The 7,979-nt window shown below is 48.7% G+C and overlaps 1 long non-coding RNA gene across 1 annotated transcript; it reads left to right on the top strand.

Moving 5' to 3' along the window:
• The first annotated feature begins 378 nt into the window (after positions 1-378).
• Positions 379-7,393, top strand: LOC120411269. The gene is made up of 3 exons (XR_005603651.1): positions 379-1,735; positions 3,006-3,105; positions 4,098-7,393. It is a non-coding gene; the product is annotated as an uncharacterized LOC120411269 (long non-coding RNA).
• The last annotated feature ends 586 nt before the right edge of the window (positions 7,394-7,979 follow it).

Genomic DNA, 7,979 nt, shown 5'->3' with positions numbered 1-7,979 from the left:
TTTTTTCATGAATAATTCTGTTTGTAAAAAACAGACTGTCCTTAAAATCAACTTTAATTTTCAGGCAATTTATTGTTAAGGAATTTTTTCCCCAAATCAGCTGTCCTTGATATTCTGCTCCGTGTTATCCACTGCTATATTCACACTATTTTGTTTGGGATATGCTGTTTGCCTACTGAAGTTGGCATCACAGCTCCACCAGTTCATAATGAGCTTTTTATACCTAAATTCTAGCAGTCAATGCTGTATGAAACAGTCAGTGCCAGTCCTTCAAATGAAGAGTTTATTCTGAATTCATAAATGACTCAGGTACCAATGCTGGTAATTTTGGCTTGAAAATACAAAACTTTTGAGGTGTTCTCTGGAGACAGTCACAAAAAGTACATATTTAGCATCATTAGAAGTAAATTATTTCTAAAATAAGAGAAAATTACTCTAGTTTAGAAAGAGAGAAACAACTTGAAACTACAAATCCTTGAAAGAGAGAGTCCAGTTCATGTTCTGCCTGTCTGGTCACAGCTACCCTTGGGTTTGTAGGGCTTGAATGGCTTTTCAGCCACAGACAACATTTCAGCCAAAAAATGTTTTACAGCATTGTCATTCTGGTGACAGAGCGTGGGGTGGTTATAACTAGAGAAGAGATTGGGCAATAAAACCTGTTTTTTCTGTCCCAAAGCATTGCTCAGGAATTTCTGGCTCTCCTCCAGCCAGGAGCTGCACAACCCCTTTGAAGTTTATGACCAAGTTAAACTCGATCATTTCTTTGGTAACAGCTGCTGTGTATGTCAGAAAAATGCCCCAAAATTTACTGGATGTGGTTCCATCCCTGTCCTGCCACACTCAAAGTGCGGAGTTGATGTCCCAGGTTCCTCACGACCTATTGGTCCCATTTCTTGTAGGCTTTTGGGGACTGTTTTGAGGAATGTTTTGGGGACTATTTTTGAGGACATGAGGTTTTGTAGAGCTGTATTAGACAGGGAGGGTCATGAGCTTGGTCCTGTTCCTCTCCATCACCCTGGGTGGGACAGGCTGGGGCTGCTGCCCTGAACCCAGAGCAGGAGTCTCCCACAGCCAGGAGGAGGCCCAGGAGATCGGGAGCAGCGATGGGAGCCAGCAGGGAGGGGATATCTGGGTATGAAATGTTCCAAAATTATAAAAGGTCCTGCGATGACTCACGGTTTCGAGCTGTTACATGAGCAGGTATCTGTTCCCTTGTGCTGAGTAAGGGCTCTGGGCTGCTTGCAGATGTTGTTATTGCAAAGGCTCCCATCCCTTGTCCTCTCCAGGCAGCTCCGAGCCCGCTCCTCTGCCCCCTCCCAGGAGATCCACCCACGCTGTCCCTGCAGACTCCAGCGAAGGGTTGGCACCGTTTTCCTTCTCTTTCCCTCTCTCAAATTTCACACTCAGCTCAGTTTCATTTCATTCAGCTCATTTTCCCACTCAGATCCTCCCCTCTCCTTCATTTGCCCTGCTCTGGTCACGGTTGTTGTCCCACAATATTGCTGAGAGAGCAGGGAGGGTGTCACTGACAGTCCTGCTCGTGGCTGGCCAGGCTCCCAGCTGGAGCTGGGTTTGTCCAGGCGGTCAGCAGTGTCCATGGGGTGCTGCTCTGCTCTTGCCATAATCCTCCTGTTGCTTTCATCTTCCCAGCTCCTGTCCAAAAGCGGCTGAAGCTGCTCGACTCCTCCTGACAGACCTTTGGTCCAACAGGGAGCTCCAGAGTGTGCTCAAGCAGGTGAGGACAACACTCCTGGGAGTCAGGAACAGCCCCGGGCTGCTCACTTGCTGAAGTGGGGAGCTGGTAAAGGCCCTGAGTAGGGCAGGGCCCAGGAGGAGCCCGGGGCACTTGGGGACCCGCCTGGGATCTGAGCAGTGGCAGGGGGTCGCTGCTGGGACTCGCTGTGGGGATGGAGCAGATGGTGACGTGCCTGTGTCAGGCACCTTCCTCACTGGGGATGGTGCTGGAATGCTCCCCAGCACAGCCCTTGCTCGGGGCTGGGACACACTGGGCGTCTCCCCCTCGTTTAGGGGATTCCCTTCATTGCAGTCCATCGGGTCCCAACAGGTGCCTGTCAAGGTCCCTCCTCTCTTTCTCCCCATTTTCTTCTGTGTCCGCGGCCCTGCCCTGTGGTTACAGCCCCCTGCAGTCAGGGTAAGCTTTCAAACCAAGAGGAGGAGTAGCTGGGATTTGTTTTGCTCCCTGCAACAGAAGCTGGGAAAGTGCAGAGCCAGACAGGCACTGAGCCAGCTCCAGCTCCCAACTCCAGCTCCAGCTCCCAACTCCCAGCTCCTGCTCCCAGTGGCTTTCTTTGAACAAGCTGGGTTTTTCCAACTCAAGAGCAGCAGCACCTGCAGAGAGTAAAGGGCCAAATTAAAGAGAAGGAGGAATGCCTACAAAGGGGAGCACCTGGGGGCAGGAGCAGAGCATCCAAACTGTTCCCATATTAACAGTGAGGGACTCTCTGCACTCTCTGCTGGGGCAGTTTTGTGCCAGGCTCTGCTCACAGCCTGTGCCAGCTCATTTTGGTGTGACTCAGTCACTCTGGCGTTCACACAGAGGCTTATTGCATAGCTAAACATCAGGGGAGGAGGGTGGCAGTCTGCAGGGGCACATCCAGCATGCAAAGACTTCTGCTCCTGTTTCAGGATGAGGAGCTAAATGAAACAATACTCAGCAAATGATTAAATAAAAGTTCCCTCCAAAAACCTGGAGTCCAGCTCTGGGTTGATGGAAAGCAATGCAAGGAAAGGCAACCTGGGCTAGTGGAAGGTGTCCCCTGGGGACATGGCAGGGGAGAGGGAATGAGATGAGCTTTAAGGTCCCTTTAACCCAAACCATTCCGTGGTTCTATGATTCTATGAAGTTCATCAACAAGGGTGACAAAGGCACCCAGAGGGCTGACAGAGGAGGTTGGCTGAGAGTGAAGCACACTTTGCTCAGTAACTGCTCTCAGTGTAGAAACTGATATGCACTCACTGCACTTCCTGTGTTTCTGCTTTTTCAGCAAGGGTTTGATAAGAACATGATGGGATCTTTAGCTGGAACGACCTTCAGGACCCTCTCCTCCAGATTTTAGAGCCTCTCCGTGCACGTTCAGGCTGCAGGTGAGAACATGGCCCTCGTGGTGGATTTGGGGCACAGGAATCCTTTGAGATTGTTGCTACTTTTGATCACCCCAAAAGTGTGTTTGTGAGATTTTCATCCCAAATCTTCCCAGCCCAATCTGTGAGAGGTTGGGGGCTGTGCTGTCCCCAGGCCCAGGGCAGATGTTGCCCCCACTGCCCAGCTGTGCATTTTGGAGATGCTCAGCACAGATGGCACAGGACAGACAAAGCTGCTGGGCTTGGCTGTGCCTCTCACTTCCTTTGCCAAGCAATCACTGATTCAGTGCATTTTTCCAAACCCTCAGAGGTGAGGCTCTTCCTGGGATTCTCCCTGGCAGTGCCCTCTTTCCTGAACTTTGAGCGGTGTTATCCAGCCAGTGCCAGTAATGTTGCAGTGAATCCCAGCACAGCCATGCCTTCAGCCATTAGCCTTAGCAATTGGTTGAGCCCTTAATCCAGCTGTCAGCCTCAGGTCAGAATTGAGAACCACGTTCTGTCAACTGAAAATTCCAATAGAGAATCCAGGGAAGAGGAACCATGGGCAGAATTTCCAGGGCATCGTTATGGGTTTATATTCAGCATGAAATGAGGATTGAAGCACTTTCACTCAAGATTCCCACTGAAGGGAAAAGCTTTAAACACTTTGCAAATACCAGAGGTCTCGTGGGTGGTGTCTGAGATTATGCAGAGGGAATGATTTGCTCCCTTCCCCAGCATGGGCCTTCTGATCAAACCAAGAGGAAACAGTGCCAAAGCCCCTTCCTCCCCTCTGCCAGGAATGGATTTCACTTCCTGCTCTGTTGGGATGTTTTCACTGGGACTCTGAGGAGCATGGAGTCCAGGGTGAAAAACTGTGGGCACCCAAGAAACTGCAGCCAGGCTTGGAGAAAAGATTAAAGCTGGGGTTTGCTGTAATGAAAAGATCTCTTGAATGCTTTAATTATCTGGGGGGTTGCTTTTTCTTTGTTTTATTTTTTTTTTTCCCATTTCAGAATTTGGAGTTGGTCATGTCCAGGAAGAACAACCCTTCCACGACTCCTTAGGATGTTAAACATGTAGAGAGTTTCTGAGTTCAACTCAACTGTAAAGCAAACCAAACACGTGGATTTCATGTGGATGACACTGATATTTTTAAGCATTTTCTTCTTTTTAGGGGGGAGAAGGGACTTTGATATACTTTCTCGATGTCAATAATTATTTTTTTGCCAAGAGTGTGTCTGTGTAACTCTGGGTGTGATGTGGAGGTGTGTGCAGGCAGCACACACAGAGCACACGTGAGGAGCAGGATCTTCCTCCAGCTTAGTCCCCTGTTTTCCACCCAAAGTTGGGGTGATTGTGCAGTTTAACCCCTTGCAGGGTTTTATTCCAATTCCACCCTATCCATGCATCAAACACTGCCATGCTAAAAATTTGGCACAGCATATTTTTATGCACAAACACAAGAAAAAGTCAATTTTAGGTCAAGTTGCCCCTTTGCATCTGGCCATTATTAACAGATACACACAAGGATGCTCTTCTTTCCAAGGCTGGTTATTCCTAACAGTTATGAACAAGGGCTTCTTCTCTGCTTAGGATTTTTCTCTGATAATTGTTAGCATTTTCTTTCCTGTCACATGAACTCTTTATCTCAAGAAGCAAATTGACACCTGCAGATTCTCTCCCAGGCCTCGGTCACCCTTCCCTGAAGCTCTTTGTGAGGGTACAGTCGGGACACAGCTGCAGAGCTCGAACATTCCCAGGTTCTGATCCATTCTGAGCACCAGAACAATTCCAGTTCCTGACTGTACCTGGACAGAGGTGGCATTTGAGAAGCTGAGCAGGACAAGCCAAGTGCTTTTCCACCGGAATCATTGACTGCCACAGGAATGAAAGAAGGGGGGATGTGGCCTCTTTAATCCTGTTTTGTTTTTACTGATCAATGTAAAGAACTGGTATTAATGTGCAAAGGAATGTGAGCACTTGTGTGATGTCAGGTTTGGAAATGTTTTATTTCTCGGGATCTTGAATTGCATTAATCTGCCTGTGGTGCTGAGGCTGTGATGAGGGCCTGCTGAGCTCATTTCAGGGCAGCTCAATTCTTACAACCTTCTTCTCTCCAGAAGAAAAATATCCTCCCCGTGGAGGGGACACAGCTCAGACTCAGGGGAGGGAGCAGCTGAGGCTGTGTTTGCTGCCTGTCCCATACACAGGATTGTTGTGCTGGTTATTATTCCTCAAAGGGGCAGGGCACAGGGCCGTTTTTCAAACATTGGGGGTTAAGGAGGTGCTTGGGAAGGATGGATTATGAGCCTGGAAATGGAAAAGCAGTCTCACGTCAAGTGTCAGGCTCCTAAATTGGTGGGACTCAGGATGTTCAGTTCACATCCATGAGGTGATTTGTGCCCACTAAAGAACCGCCTGTGAAGTTTGGGTTTGCTCTGCTGCAGCTCCAGGTTGCCCTTGTTGGTCCCCATTTGGAGCACAGGGAGCTCTGCCCACAGAGGGAGATCATTTCCAGCTGTTTTTCCTCTTGGGCTACAAAGGGTGGCTTCATCCTTTGCACTTTAATGAGCAGCCACTCTTTGCCCACGTTCAGTTGGGAGCTCTCTGTGCTGAGCTGCAGCCAAATGAGAGAGGGGGAAAAAGCCCCTTTGAAGTGGAGAGGCAGAACCAGGAGAATCCAGTAGGACAGAAGTGGTTTCAGGAGGGTTTAAACAGAGCAAAGAGCCCCAGCCCGTGGGCAGAGCCCTTCCACCCCCCAGCAGTTCCCTTGCTGGATGTGGATTCCCAGATGCAAAATGTTCCAAGTGCTTTGGGCAGGACCCATCTGTGGATGTCCCCCAGGGCTGCAGCATCCACAGGGTTGGCTCCGTTTGGGTGTGAAGTGCTCGGTGCAATTTTGCATTCAGGTTTGTTTTGTAATGGCACGTCCAGCACAAGTCCTGGGAGCGAATGCTTTTCCCTGGAAAACTAATCGGGGAAACAACTACAAAATGGAATGACGGAATGTTTAGGAAATTCACTCTAATTGGCTGTGATTTAGGCTGTATTTTAAAACACTGCAGCTGCTTTCACCCCCAGTGCAGTTACTGAGTCACGGTACAAGGCACAAAGAGCCGTAGCTTTATGATCATCTGCTCACAATGAAATTTACAGGTACTGGAGATTTCATTAGTGAGTATTGGACTCCAGGAGACAGATCCATCATTCACATAAATTTTATTACAAAAACCATTGTTACAGTTGTTTTTATTACAGTTTTTTTTTTTTTTCAAAGCTAACAAAATGATAAAAATAAAATCTGTCTCCATGCTCAGAGCTCTTCCAAATGTGACTGGGCACAGCCCTGAGCAATCTCACCTGGCTGGGATGTTGTCCCTGCCCTGAGCTCAGAGGTTCCTCCCATGGAGCTGTTTTTAGGATGCTGTTTGTCACTGCTTGCAAACCTCAGGGCAGAGCTCACTCAGGAGACCTCTGGGCTGCAGGAACCACAACCATTCTGCCATCCCAGGGCTGTTCTGCAGCTGCATCTTCCCTGGGAAGTTCTCTGGCAGCCTCTATTTTCCTCTCAGTCTCTCTTTAAAATCTGGACACCAGACTCCACTCAAGTCAGTGAAGTGGCTTTGATGCCCAGCTGTGAGAAGCGAAGGGAAAATCAGACTTACTGGAATAAGTGGTGTTGCTCATAACCAGCAATTCTGGGAGCTCAGTGAGGTTCCCTCCAACATAAATTAATGCTGTTTTCACCTCCAGTATAATTTTTTTTGCATTCTGGGGAGGTATTTTTTTTAAGGTGTGATTCTAACTGTGCCATCCTCTCTGATGAGCTGGTTTCCTGTTCCTTGCTCCTTGAAGAGCCAGGGTAGGGCACACCCCCAGGACAGGGACAGGGCAGGTCTGTGGCACAGGGATGGAGAATTCCTGAGGGGGAAGAAGGAGCGTGGCCAGCAGCAGCAGGAACAGGAGCAATGGGACACCCAGCCGTGTAAATAAACACCACCCTCATTGTCCTGGGTGCAGCAGAGCTTTTTTGGTCTATTTTCTTACAAATGCTTTGTTTATTCTGTGTGTGTACAATCCCACCCCGGCATTTCAGAAGCCTCATGGATGAGTCGAAGGCAGTTTTATTCCTCTCTGAACACACACCACTGTGAGACCAACTCAGCCTTACCAGTCTGTAGCTCTACAGTGTATTCTGTAAGATATAGGTATGTGAGAAAAACGTCTCAGAGTTTTGTTTTGGCTGCACTGTATGTATTTGCTTCATTGGAAAAGCTGAAATCAATAAAAATTGCTGGAATTTCTTCAAGCTTCCTGGTTTGGATGATTTTATTTTGGTTGTTTTGCCAGTGGTAGGAAATAAGAAAGGTCTGAAAGGTCTGAAAAAACCCTGTTACCCTGCAGCAGGAATCAGCTTGGACTGCTCTGCCTTATCCAACAGGAGTAAGGAAGCTGTAAATCCCATTTCCTCCAGCTGGGCACTGCCCAGGCTCCCCAGGGAACGAATGGGCACAGCCCCGAGGCTGCCAGAGCTCCAGGAGCTCCCAGGATAGCGCTCCCAGGGATGCCCAGGGTGGGGTTGCTGGGGTGTCTGGGCAGGGCCAGGGCTTGGATCAGTGATCCCTGTGGGTCCCTTTCAGCCCAGGATCTTCTGTGACTCCATGATTTTGTCCTCAGTGGGTTTCTCTCCCAGCAGCTTTCCCAGCCATCACTTCAGTCCATGAAGAAAGTTAATTACCATTGCTGTCATTTGTGTCACTGCTGAAGGGATCCAAAGGCTGTGGCAGGGAAAACTGACACTGAACCGTGCCATAAATCAAATCCCTCCTGATGGGAGAGAATTTTCTACAAGTCCTTGCAAGGAGTTTCAAAGATAAACTGAGACTTTTCCCAGA

This window comes from Corvus cornix, chromosome 26, assembly GCF_000738735.6.
Source record: "Corvus cornix cornix isolate S_Up_H32 chromosome 26, ASM73873v5, whole genome shotgun sequence".
Classification (NCBI taxonomy): Eukaryota; Metazoa; Chordata; class Aves; order Passeriformes; family Corvidae; genus Corvus; species Corvus cornix.
The sequence above is the reverse complement of the archived record's forward strand: the minus strand, read 5'-3'. Positions and strand labels throughout refer to the sequence as shown.